The following is a 12554-nucleotide window of genomic DNA, read 5'->3' on the forward strand; positions in this document are numbered from 1 at the left end:
AATTTCCTCCCTTTTTGCTCTCTGAAAGGTGAAATACAGACACCATAAGCAATAAACCTACAAAAAAAAAAAATCATCCGGGTGCTGCAGCACACACCTGTAATCCCAGCACTCGGGAGGCAGAGGCAGGCAGATCTCTGTGAGTTCGAGGCCAGTCTGGTCTTCAGAGTGAGTCCAGGACAGCCAAGGCTACACAGAGAAACCCTGTCTTGAAGAAAAAAAAAAAAAAACAAGAAAGAAAGAAGAAGGTTGGTGTAGTGTATACCATTCAAAAAGGAAGAAGGGTTATGTAAATAAGCACCTTTATTTTCCTAAAGCACCAAACTTACATAATAAGTAGGTAAACTGTACACACGACAGTAACATCAGCTATCATGGGGAGAGATAAGGTATTCTTTCACTAATTATGCAGGTGTATTTAACAGCCACATTAGGAAACAAGTAAGTACACAGTCAGCAGAAGAGTGCAGAGTCCAAGTAAATATTTCTCTTGATGCTTTAACGGTAAACTCAGCAGTCGGTCTGATTAGCAGCATCAGAATGGGAGACTTCACAACACACTGCATTTGTAGGACTAGATAGCATGAACGGGAAACGAAGCCACTGTGAGGCCTGGTCCCCAACCTGACGGGCTCTGCTGAAGTCTGTGTAGCCTGTGAGTCACAGGGCCTGGCTGGTGAAGTCGCTCACAGTGGGATGGCCTTTGAAGGCTGTATCCTCCTCTGGCCTGCCAGGATCTGAAGAGGTCCAACACACGCTCCTAGCACACCTCTGCTATGGTGGTCCAGAATCTCTGACACTAGGAATCACAAGAACCTTTTCTTCTTTCACATTGTTTCTGTGCTGTGTATCCGTCACAGCACCCCAGAAGGAACTGACAGACATGGCACGGTGCTGCCAAAATACTACTACACCTTTGAAACAAGACTGTACATGTGTTTAAAAAAAAAAAAATAGCGACTTCAGTAAGATCTATATGAAATAAGATGGAAAGATGGACTGACAGATGGACAGATGGACAGACAGACAGACAGATGGAAACACATAGTAAGATTCTGACTCCAAAAACCATCCCCAAGAAACTGAAGAGATGGTTCAGTAGTTAAGAGCACTTTATCCACGCGGAGGACTGGAGTTTGGTTCCCAGTGCTGACGTCAGGTGGGTCATGACCACCTGTAATTTCAGTTCCAGGAGATGCAATACCTTCTTTTCTATGTAGTTACATGTCAGTGCACAGGTGCGTGTGTGTGTGTGTGTGTGTGTGTGTGTGTGTGTGTGTGTGTGTGTGTGTGTGCGTGCGCGCGCACACCTTTAGACACAATTAAGACTAATATATTTATTTTAAAACTACACATATAAAAAGAAAAAAGGAGGAATACAAAGAAACAAAGGTAATAATAGTAGAAGCCAGAAATAATTGAATTCTAAGACAAAATCCGAAGAGGAAAAGGCAGCACACATAGAAATACTAAAAGCTCTCTGATAAAGCTGGGTGTGGTGGCGCATGACTGTAATCCTAACACTTGGGAGGCAGAGGCAGGTGGATCACTTTTAAGTTCGAGGCCAGCCTGGTCTACAAAGTGAGTCCAGGACAGCCAAGGCTACACAGAAAAACCCTGTCTCAAGAAAAATAAATCAATAAATAAAAATAAAAAAGTTTAAAAGCCCTCTGATAAAACATTGGAGTATCTTATCTTTCATTAATTAAAAAATTCCCTTTTAAACAATAAATCAAACCAAATACTGGTGGGAAACAGATAAAATAGACCAATCAGAAAAGAGAGCAATAAACTACCCACTGTGCAAGGCTACATACATGTATAGAACACAGAACAGAGGAAAGAAAGAAAGAAAGGAAAGGAAACAAAGGAACGAAGGCAGTCAGTCCATCCACCCCACCAGGGCTTGTGAGATGGGTCCAGGTCCCACAAGGTAAAAAGAAAGAGCTGGCTCCTGCTAATTGTCCTCTGAAATACACATACACACACACACACACACACACACACACACACACACACACACACACACAAAACAAACAAATAAATGTTTTTGTTTTAAAAAGAAAGAACCCATTAAACTGGGTGTGGTGGTGCATACCTGCATGCCTGTACACCCAGCACTCAAGGAGGCAGAGGCAGGGGTATGTCTGTGAGTTAGAGGCCAGGCTGGTCTACTGTAGTATTGGAGGTTGGTCTGATGTATTTTGATGCTAAGTACTGCTTGCTGTTTCTGTGCCCCACCTATACCTTGCCTAAGAGCCTAAACTGTTTGACCAAGAAAAGATCATCACACCTGGGCAGGGCAAATGGGATAGGCATGGCTAAGGTTCCAGGGCTTGGAAAAACAGGGAGAATCTTGGGAGATGAGACCAGAGGAGAGGGGAAGAAGATGAAGGCTGCGCCATGAGATAGGTGGAGGAGAAGCACATGGCTGGTGTGGATGGAGATTTAGCTCAGATGATGATAATTAGCAATAGCAAGTATTTGGGATTATGGATGGGAGGTAGCTTAATAGAAATTATTAGAAGCAGATGGCATGGGATTGGGGCATGTATGGGATACCTGCCCCACTATGGGAAGTTTAGGGGATTAATATCTGCCCTGCCCCAGGTTAACTACGGCTATTTGAAAATATAACAGGTGTCTATGTCTTGATTGATTGCTAGCAGGTTGGAAAATACTGCCATGATAATAATTGTAGGCCTAATAGTAAACATTATTAGGCAATAATGATAAATTAACCACAATACTGTAGTCTTAGTTCTCAATGTTTTTTAATAATATCCCAGTCCAAATAAACAAATAATAGTGGTTTATGTTTCAATTTTAGTAGCCTGATGTTGAAAGGCTGAATAAAAACATCTTTTTAAAATTTATTACTGTTTATAAAGAGTAAGTCTTTGGCTTTTGTGCAGTTGAAGTGGCTTTGCCTTGGGAGGAGTGCCTTGGGAGGAGCTACCTTACTAGGCAGCCCGAGTCGCCACCTACACTCTCGTGCAAGTGTCCAGCAGAGACCTGGCCCTGACGATGCTCGGGCAGCACTGTGCATCTCTGACCCCAGAGCATCCAGGTGGATCCAAGATCTCACCCCTGTGTACCTACCTACTGATGGAAATCTGGAGGTAAGAGCTCAGAAACCTGATATACCATGTCTCAAAGCTCAATACCCTTTGGTCTGGGATAACCTTAATCTTCAGTTTATTGGAAAGCCACCACCAACAAAAAGTTGTTTTTAAGCCAGATACTTGAACTTTGGATGTACTGTCTAACAGAAACTGTGTCTTATCATAGAATTATCTTTTAGACCAAACACCCTATTTGACCCATTTATATGCCTGGCATTTTTAAAAACAAACAAAAAAACCTCACACAAACTAAAGTTTTGTTTTGTTTTGTATTTTTCGAGACAGGGTTTCTCTGTGTAGCTTTGACTGCTTTGGATTCGCTTTGTAGACCAGGCTGGCCTCGAACTCCCATTGATTTGCCTGCCTCTGCCTCCCTGAGTGTTGGGATTAAGGGTGTGCACCACCACACCCAGCTTTCTTTGGTTTTGTTTTGTTTTTTGTCAAAGCAATGTTGTTGCAGTAACATGAATAAAAGAAAAATGTATAAATAGCTTAAATTTTTTAGTTCATATCAGTGCTTACGGCAAAACTGCTTATTTAGTGATGGGGAGGTAGGTGGAAACTTCTGTGGGTATTTTGAAAGGAATTACTGGGTATTCCATAGGGCTTTGGAGCTTGAAACCACTCGTTCTTCATAATATCTACTTTTCCTTGCAAAGTAAAAGCTTTCCTTTTCCTTATTAAAGGCCTTCTCTCAAACAGGCCACCGTAATTAGTATCTTTTTTGCTCAGGATCAAAGTGAAGACCCACTGGGAAAATAAGAAGAATGGAGAGATTGATGCAAAGTCTAGAGAGAAGAGAAAGGAATGAGAAACAGAAAGGCAGAGAGATGGAGCTCAGCAAAGAGGAAGACGCGTGGAGCTGGAGGGGGTAGGTGTGGGACACTTCTGTACACAAACTGGTGAAATGAAAACGAAAAGGAAGTGAAGAGATGTCAACACAGATGCTGTCTGGAAAAACTGGGGGTGTCAGTATGCAAAGACAGAGATGTGTGCATGAACTTTTACTAGGTGTCACCCACCCCCACGGCAACTTATTAAAACAGGATCATAAGGATGCCAGGGTAACATATTCCCACCACTGATGGCCATGCTGTCAGACCAGTACTGTGCTTAGATTTAGGGGAACGTTTCAAACAGCTCAAGTTCAACCACTTTCCTTTCTAACAACTTCAGAGCAGCCAGTTTTTCATTGGTCCAAACCCACCATCTCTTAGTGATAACAGTAAATTATCTGTAATTCCTCCATCAGTCGCTTTTCTTAATTATCACGTGTTTTCCACATGCTGACAACACACACTCATGGCCAATAAGAGGACATGTGTTTTATGTCACTTTGGGTGGATTTCTCAATCTGTCCACACACTCTCATTCGTTCTCTTTATTAGCGGTGGTATAAATTTCCAAGAATGTCAGCCAGGTTTGGGGCATGGCAGCTGGCCAGGAAACACAGGCAAATAAAGGTGTATGAAATCCTTGACGTCCACTGGCTATATAAGCAGGACTCTCTCTCTGTCAAGCAAGGCAAGCCTATTTAAATGCTTCTAAAATGGCACTGAGTGCCTGGAATGGTGGTTCAAGCTTATAACCCCAGCACTGGGGAGGTTGAGGTAGAGGGTCAGCCTGAAATTCGAGCCTAGTCTTGGCTTTATAGTGGTTTTTCAGAACAGCCTGGGCTGCAGAGCTAGACTCTCCAACAAAACAAAGCCACAGCTCAGAAAATATATACACACATGCCCATAAATATAGAAGCCTAAAAGAATTATCTCTCGAGAACTTTATATTCTCCTACAGAAACACTTGCTCAGCCATGTTCACTGCTGTTCTATTCACAACAGCTAGGAAATGGAAGCAGATATACTTCACTGACAAGTGGATAATGAGGATGTGGTGCATGTGCACAATGGGATTCTTTTGAGAGAGTGAGAGAGAGAGAGAGAGAGAGAGAGAGAGAGAGAGAGAGAGAGAGAGGGGGAGGGAGGGAGGGAGGGAGGGAGGGAGGAGATAGTCAGGTAAATAGATGGAACCAGGAAAAAAAAAAATCACACAGAGAGAAGCAAGTCAGTGCCAGAAAGACAAATGCCGCATTTCTCTCCTATCTGTGGATGCTAGCTCGAGTCTTTAGGTGTGAGAATAGAACCCAGACTAGCAGCAGAAGCCAGCCAGGAAGAACGCGAGCCTGGGGACGGAGGCAGGGTGGGGAGAAGAAAGTCTAGAGAGTGGTTTAGTAGGACACAGGTGCTCTGAAGGGGAAGAAGGCAAGAGGCCTAGCTGGGGCCAGGGAAGGGGGTTAACACAGAGGGAGAGAAAAGAGAAATAACACTAAGGATGCCTGAAATGCCACAGGGAAAGATACTATTTTATAAGTTTACTTAAAAATACATAAAATAGACACACACACACACACACACACAGAGACAGAGATATTAAATGGAGTTATCAACACCAGGTAACAATTCCCCTTCCCTCAAAAAGTTATATACTATCTAACAAAAATTCCAGTGTCACGCCTGTAATCCCAACACTCCGGGAGGCAGAGGCAGGCAGATCTCTGTGAGTTCGAGGCCAGGCTGGTCTACATAGTGAGTCCAGGACAACCAAGGCTACACAGAGAAACCCTGTCTTGAAAAAAACCAAACAAACCAACCAAACAAAAAACCCTCCAGTGTCAGCCCTGGAGAGATGGCTTAGTGCCCGAGACCAGGTGTACTGTTCTTGCAAAGGACCTGACTTCGGTTGCAGCACTCCCACTGGATGGATGGCTCACAAGTGTTTGTAACTCCAGCCCCAGGGAGATCTGATGCTTCTAGCCTCCCCAGGCTCTAGGACTCATGGTCACACACCACACATATACACATAATTAAACAAACAAAAAACTAAAAGAAACCTACCATCAAACTGGTGGTCACCATGTCTAAGAGACCCCTAAAAAACAAAGTAGGGTGTTGCCATTATCCTCTGCTGCCTCCCAGAACTTAAAGGTAAGTCTCCATTGCTGAAGACACCACAATCTTTAGACACAGGACTTGAAGAAAGCCTCCTCCCTTAAGGACTACCTCTTACACGATTAGATGGAACCATGCAAGCTGTTAAGGGAGAAAGGCAATCCTACCCATCTGTGAATCCTGCAAACCATGACAATGGCCTACCCAGCAAGACATCCCCAGTGACGCAGGAGTGAGACCTGTATGTTGAAGACAAGCAACAGCTGTCTAATTGGACTCATGGCTCTCACCCAATAGATGAGAATTCATGTCTAGTACCGTACACCTAGACAACCACCTGTGGCTGTGTACATCTGTGTGTGTGTGCACACACAAACACACATATATTATACATATTTTTAAGTAAGCTTATAAAATAGTGTCTTTCCCTGTGGCTTTTCAATAACCTAGCGTGGCTATTTTCCTAAGGCACTATAGAGTCTATTTTCTAAGTACTTATAACTACAGATAAATGTAGCCCTCACCTTCACCAAGGGAGCTTCTTTTCCCCCTCAGCAAATGTAGACTACTACACAGATCTTCATCTGGCCAAAACGCAGAGAATAAATGACCATGAGCCCAGTCCTAACCAGTACATCATCTACGATGTAACTTCAACACCAAAGGCTCAGGGAACATCATGGGAGAGGGATAATAAGATGATAAAAGTGGCCACACCAGAGGACATGCTTATGTGGATGGGGGACATCTCACAAGGTCCCCAAGCTGGTTATACATCTCAGCTCTCATACATGAGTGCACTATTTATGCACTTAAGCTGGAGGGGGTTAGAGTCTGAAGACTAGCTAATCCAATCCCAAAGGTGAGTCTGTGTGTGTGTGTGTGTGTGAGTTGCACATATGTGAGTATGTGTTTGTGCACATTCACATAGAGGCCAGGGCCCGGGCTCTGTCTTACTCTCTCACCTCTGCCTTATTGCCTTGAGACAGTCTCTCACTGACCTGGAAGCTAGCTGGCTAAGTTAGCTGATCATTCAGTCTCAGGATCTGGCTGCCTCCATGGTTCAATGCTGGAGGGACAGGAATGTGCATCCACGCCCGCATTTTGACATGGGTGTTTGGGATTCAAAATCAGGACAGTGCAGCAAGTACTCTTACCTACCAATCTCCCCATCCTCAGAACCCCATTTTTAAAATTAGATGAGTATTATGAAATACATTTTACCTGGAGAACACAAGGCTTGATATTAACTTGCTTGGCAAACATACCAGAAAACTGGTGTGGGGGGGGGAGGGGCAGGGGGCGGGAGTGGGCGCTTAGAGATAGCTCAGTTGGGAGAGCTTGCCATGTGAGGAAAAGTACCTGAGTTTGATGACAGAATCTACATAAAAAGCAAGGAATGGTGGCATGCATTTGCAATTTCAGCCCTAGGGACAGGCGAGTTCCACAAGGCTCACTGACTGGCTGACTGAGCCAAACCAGCAAGTTCACAGTCAGAAAGACCCTGTCTTGAAAACAAGGTGGAGATCTCCTGAGGAATAATGCCTGAGACTGACATCCAGCCTCATGCACAAGTACACACACCCGCACAGACATGTATATACACATATACATGTACTGGCACACACAAACATACTCAACACATGTGTATATATGAAGCAGTTATCCTGAATCACGCTTATTACTACATGCTACGTAAGTACTGTTATTTCCTAAAAATAACACTAGCAAATCACAGAGAAAAATCAAGTGCAAAGAACAACATCTCAGTATGATGACATTCTCAAAAAAAAAAAGAAAGAAAAGAAAGAAAAGAAAAGAAAGAAAGAAATAAGAAAAAGAAAAAGGAACAAAATCCAGGCCACTATTTAACTCAGAATCACCCTTGCTCTTATGTTTCAAGCCACTAAATCAGTTCTCTACTTTTAAAATGATCTGCAAAGCTCTCACTTCCTGGCCCAAAGAAAGAGCTGCCTGTAAGAATACTTCTGTACATGAGAGCTTACAGGGACTCTTCCCATGGAAACTTACCGTGCTGGTACCCTTCCCAGGTGTCAGTCCCCTTTATTTAGGTCTTCCCAGTGTTTGTCCCCATGGTGGAAACCAAGCTGCACTACACAGGAATCTATCTCTTCTTTCACCCATACACCTATTTCCCACCCTACAAAAGATCGGTCTCTCAGCCTGCCACAACTGCGTTCATACAACGGCCTCTTTTTTTTTTTTTTTTTTTTTGGTTTTTCGAGACAGGGTTTCTCTGTGTAGCCTTGGCCATCCTGGACTCACTTTGTAGATCAGGCTGGCCTCGAACTCACAGCAATCCGCCTGCCTCTGTCTCCCGAGTGCTGGGATTAAAGGCGTGCACCACCACGCCCGGCCCTACAACGGCCTCTTAAAACTCACCCATAATCTTGCAGGAGGGGAGCAACACTAAGTTTGTTTTGTTTGGTTCTGAGAAGGGCCTAGCTATGTAGTCCAGGATGCCTTCAAATTGAGGATTCAAATGCCTCAGTCTCCTGGGTGCTGGCTTGGTAGGGGTGGTCTACCATGCCCTGCTAGTCTTATTACTTTTTGTTTGACTGATGATAACGGAGATCATACCCTGGCCTCCAGAATACCAGGCAAGCACTCTACCAACTGAGCTATATATGGTTTGATTTTAAATAGAATTGTGGATACACAGAGGTAAACGTGGGCACATTAACAAGACTCTAGGAAAACAGGGAGAATTTGAGAGACTGCAGGAAGGCAAGGCTTGCTCTACACTGGCCTAATTCTCTCTGAAGCCCTTGACCTTGGCCTCACACAGCTTGATGCTTTGGGTAGGCCTTCACCATATGACTGCACATCTTCTTGACAACAGCAATTAACTCAAAGCTGGTGCTAAGTTAAAAGTATGTTGATGTCAACTGCAAGATGGGGCCTCTTGGGGCCTCTTGGCACCTCTTCGGCTTACGGCTTTTCTCCATGAGATGTTGGGGAAGGGTGAATCAAGATCAAAGCTTCCAACAACAGGAATGGAGCAGGTAAAGAAAACTAGAGAAACGTCTTCACTTCAAAGAGTGTAGGAGCTGTTTCTGTCAGGAATAACATGTTACATAATTTGACTTTCATGAATCAGCAGTTTAGTCCATAATTTGCATGAAGTTTTAAAAGAAAAAACACATGAAGACTGAAAAGGGTGGTTTCTACAAGGCAAGTTTGAAAAGCATTTTATTCCTCCCCCACACAGAGGCCTGACAGGCAACCTACTCAGATCGGCTTCACTACGATTTTCTCTCTACCTACTGTCCAGGGTGGGGAAGGCCATGGTGCCTTTCATTCAATGGCCCCTCTCAAGTCTTCCACCAGGTAATGGCCACTCTTTTCCCTTTAACTGAAGGTGATCCATCTGGGGACCACATACTTCAGGATGCAGAGGGCCATGCTTAAATTATATAAATAAATGAAGTTTGAGGTGGGTTTTTTTTTTTTTTAAGATTTTATTTTATTTTTTGCTTTTTTAGAACCTAAAAAAAGATTTGCTTTTTTAAGAACACACTTTATTCTAAAGTAATTAGCTAAAAAAAAAAAAGTGGCATGTCAGACATTTCAGAAGAAAAATGAGTAATACCTTTTATTGTATTTGAACTCTCCCTCATAAATCCAAGTAGTTTAGAGACAGATGTAAGAAAGCTGTCAGCACAAGCACTAACACCATTTGTCCAACCTAAACCTCAAAACCAGAAGAAAAAAAAAAAAAAAAAAAAAAAAAAAAAGAAAGGAAAAGAAAAACAACCACTACGCTAACTTCTTTTTTAAAAACTAGAGGTGATAAGTCCAAAGTCCAAAGGGCATCTTTGTCCTTTTTATAGTAAAGATCCTGTATCCGATACTGTTTGAAGCAAGAGAGGCATGGATTAGGCCTCTCTTCAGCACAAGTCAGTTACAGTGGTATTTTGGGAAGCGTGTTTTGAAAGAGCAACCTCTCTGAAGCCACTCATTCCACAAATATTTATTACAGGCCTGCACGTGCCACGCTCTGTCCGTCTACGCACACCTACCCCATTTGAGCTCGGCCTCCCATTAGCTCTGCAAACAGTGCTTAAGCAAACCTACAGCCTCCTGCTTTGGTGTCTTCCCTCATACAAAAGGGAGTGTTTTTAAGATGGCTCCTCACCTCATGTTTGTCTCTGAAGACAGATGCAATTGTTGGGTGTTAGGCTGAATTAATACGTGAGCCCCGCCAACATCTGTGGTACCTCCATAAGTTATATCGGAGGAGGGGGAGGTTCCCTGCTTCCACACGTCATAGTCCTAGAAGTCAGGCTTATCAACTCACTTAGTTACCTCCCAGGATACAAAAATATATGAGAAGGAAAAGACAGAGACAGGGAGTGTGAGTTTAAAAAAAAAAAAAAAAAAGATTTTGAGGGTGGTGAGGCACATCTTTAGCTCCAGCACTCGTGAGGCAGAGGCAGGGAGATGGCTGTGAGTTTGAGGGCAGCCTGGGCTACAAAGGGAGTCTAGGACAGCCAAGGCTACACAGAGAAACCCTGTCTCAAAAAAAAAAAAAAAAAGATTTTGATATTACATTTATAATTTCCACAGTGACAAAAAACTATGTCGATATTACTTAATTACCATTCTGGGTCTTTACCATCGCAACACCAGGCCCAAATACTCATTTTAAAAGATCATTTTATTGGGGGGAGGGGGGCCCTTTCTATATATAAGCAGCAAGTTACAAAAAATGGACATCTACCAACTCAGTGTTACCAACGATGAACCGCAGAAAATTACCAAACACTGTTTATGTGAACGTGTACAAACAAAAATGCATTCCGTTTCACCGTTCATTTCCAGTTTAATCTGATGCTCCCATCTGAGCCACGTCACATGAACTGTCAAACAGATCTGAAACAAAGCTCCTTTTAAAAACAAAACTAGGCTCAGCACAGTGGCAGTTTAAAGAAGAGGAACTTGTGATGTCTGAGTTGTCAGGCTTGGCTGAAGGACAGCGAATGAGAGAGGCCACCTTTCTGAGCTACAGGGATCTGGCCTGAGACCTGCTACCAACAGGTCCCATTTCTCCAAGCCCAGCATACCACAGGGAGTGAGGGGTAATAACTTGTTTTAAGGGAGTGGTAGCCTACGGGGCAGAAGTCACACCCGTTCCTAAAATGTTTGAAACTTCCTTTAATGTTTCCAGTTCTATCTTTGACATTCGGGGAACTAGAGTATGTGTGGCCTCTTCACGGCTACAACCTCTAAAATTTAATACTTTGCGTTAAGAATTTGAGGTAATATTTATAAAGCACTTAGGAACAACCCAGTTCATAGTAAGAGCTGTGTTTGGTCAATAAAGCAGGCACTTTCCAGGCCTGTTGGGTAAACACTCAATCTGGTGAGGAGGAAAAGAATCAAAATACTTAACAGGCGGTTTGGGGTTTTTGTTTTGTCTTTTTGACCCTGACAAAAGATTCTGAAACTTGAGTGTTCTGTATTTATTCCTGAAATTCAACTGCACCCTGCATAGTCTCTACCTGCAGAACTACAGTTCAACATGATGTTCGGCATTCGGTGCAAAACTAAGTCAAAGACTTTTGTTTCAAGAGACGAATCCCTTCTCTTTTTCCATCGGTTCAAAGAACCATCACTAAGAATGACAAGAACCGAAAATCTCAGGACGCTTTTTAGGTGGCACTAGTCGGTGCTTTAAACAGTGAGAATCGACAGAAAACAGACCGACCGGAAGGTTCAAGTCTGAGAACTTGCGAAAAGAGTGGCGGTGCGAACGTTCTAGTCCCGTGGGCCACTTATCCCGCCAGCTCCGGCCCCGTCCGCCCCCGCGGGTTCGCGCAGGTACCCCACACCCCACTTCAGGTGGGCTCCCCGGTCTTCCCCGCCCACTGCCCAGCTCGGGGTTTGGGGGGGCGGCACGAGTTCACCGCGTCCACCCACGCGCTGGAGCTCCACGCCGCGGTGCTGGGCTCGTCTCGGGGACACAAAGGCGCGCGTGCGCACGACCACGGCGGGCTCCGGCCCCGACCCCGCGGCGGCGCGGCCCCGCGCTCCCGCCCCGCACCTACCGGGCTGCGCGGCGTCCGGGCGCCGGGGCGCGGAGCCCAGCGCTCTGGCGGCTACTCCTTCCCGGCGGCGCGGCCAGGCGCCGGCGTTTCCTCCCTGACGCGTCACGGCGGCTCCTCCCGCGGAGCACGGAGCGCGGGGCGGGCGGGAGGGAGGGAGAGGAGGGAGGGAGAGAGGGCCGCGCGAGGGGACGGCGGAGTCGGCTGGGACCCGCGCGGGTGCCGGAGGCGCTCGGCTGTCCGCGCTCGTCACGCGGGGTGCAAAGTTCAGGAGGGGACGCCCGGGCCCCTGCGCTCAGCTGACGGGATGCGTGAGGGCCGCGGCGAGGGTGACCTTGACCCACACCGGAGCCCCGAAGGGCTGGGGGCTGTGGCTTGCTGCAAGCTGGAAGTTGCAGGAGCCAAAGAAGTCTCGG

At 45.1% G+C, this 12554-nt stretch overlaps 1 protein-coding gene across 1 annotated transcript in view; it reads right to left on the reverse strand.

The window, feature by feature from the left end:
• Sgk3 (serum/glucocorticoid regulated kinase family member 3) overlaps window positions 1–12253 on the reverse strand; it is a 109132-nt gene extending 96879 nt beyond the window's left edge. Inside the window, exon 1 of the mRNA XM_051159316.1 lies at window positions 12142–12253. The gene's annotated coding sequence lies outside the window, so the exon portion shown is untranslated. The remainder of the gene's footprint in view (window positions 1–12141) is intronic.
• Between the last annotated feature and the right edge of the window lie 301 nt (window positions 12254–12554).

The sequence above is a fragment of the Acomys russatus genome, chromosome 2, assembly GCF_903995435.1.
Source record: "Acomys russatus chromosome 2, mAcoRus1.1, whole genome shotgun sequence".
NCBI classification, from domain to species: Eukaryota; Metazoa; Chordata; class Mammalia; order Rodentia; family Muridae; genus Acomys; species Acomys russatus.